The sequence below is a fragment of the Priapulus caudatus genome, unplaced genomic scaffold (assembly GCF_000485595.1).
Source record: "Priapulus caudatus unplaced genomic scaffold, Priapulus_caudatus-5.0.1 Scaffold247, whole genome shotgun sequence".
NCBI lineage: Eukaryota > Metazoa > Priapulida > Priapulimorpha > Priapulimorphida > Priapulidae > Priapulus > Priapulus caudatus.
This window is the reverse complement of record NW_014577308.1, coordinates 246,229-247,373: the sequence shown is the minus strand read 5'-3', so window position 1 is coordinate 247,373 and position 1,145 is coordinate 246,229.

Sequence of the window (1,145 nt, the reverse complement as noted above, 5' to 3'; positions counted from 1 at the left end):
ACATCAAGTACACTGAACGCTTATTTATTCATATGTAATCGTTAGAACATTCGGCACAGGCGGTCTTAGAGAAACGATCACCTGGGCGTCGCACGGAGTTTGATATACGATTTTCTCGTACTCGAACATAAATTGGGGATGGGCGCCGTCTAGGACGCACTCGATCACCGCAGTCGTAAGATAACAATAATACTTGAGGATAACCACCGAGTTTGTCTAGATTTTGGATTCAATTGAGTACCTAGAATGGTACGTTACAGTGGTCTCGGGTGAATGATGCCTTGTGGACCAGATCGTTACGGTCTAAATTATACCCGAGTAGTTCCTGAACCTCCTCATTAAGGCGAAGTAAGTTATCATTTTCGACGCATGGAGTTACTGACGTTGGCGTCAATCCAATGAAGAATGCACTGCGTATGCCTACTATATAGAGGTCTCGCACTGCACGTGTGCGGTAGTAATCATGGCTGGAATAGCAGGTTTTAGCCGGTATACCGATCTAACAGCAGAGAATATACCAAAAGACGCGAGCGTCACATTTTGTTTGCTCACGTATTTAATATAGTTTCCATGTAACGGGTCGTTATAATACTTAACCTGGAAGACCCGAAATGAGAAACTGGGTTGCAAGATTGTTGAACTCGGTTACGCTATGGACAGCGACGTAGTCTCTTATACATGTTTGCATTGTTACCTAAGTAACGTGTCCTAGCTAAACTATTCATTGGCGATCAGAGGACGGTGTCTACGTCTCAGCCGCGTTCAAGACAGCCGCGTTCAAGACGAAGTGGTGCTTCATAGTAGCAGCCGATGCGGTCCGCGCTCTTTCTCCGTGACCACGGCCACTCTCGTGCGTGAATAGACCACTTGAATAACTTTGCGATTTCGTACTACATTAGTCGAACTGCATATGATCAAGAGCTAATAATACTATAATAATGATAATACAATAATACTGTATCATTAGCTCGTGATATGATTACTATCTCCGTACGACCAGTGTATTTCCCCACCAATCGGCATCACCTCTTATTTCCCCTCTCATAGCTGTCTGCATGATCACTTCCTCGCTTTCGCGCGCGCGCGCGCTCTCTCTCTCTCTCTCTCTCTCTCTCTCTCTCTCTCTCTCTCTTTCTCTCTCTCTC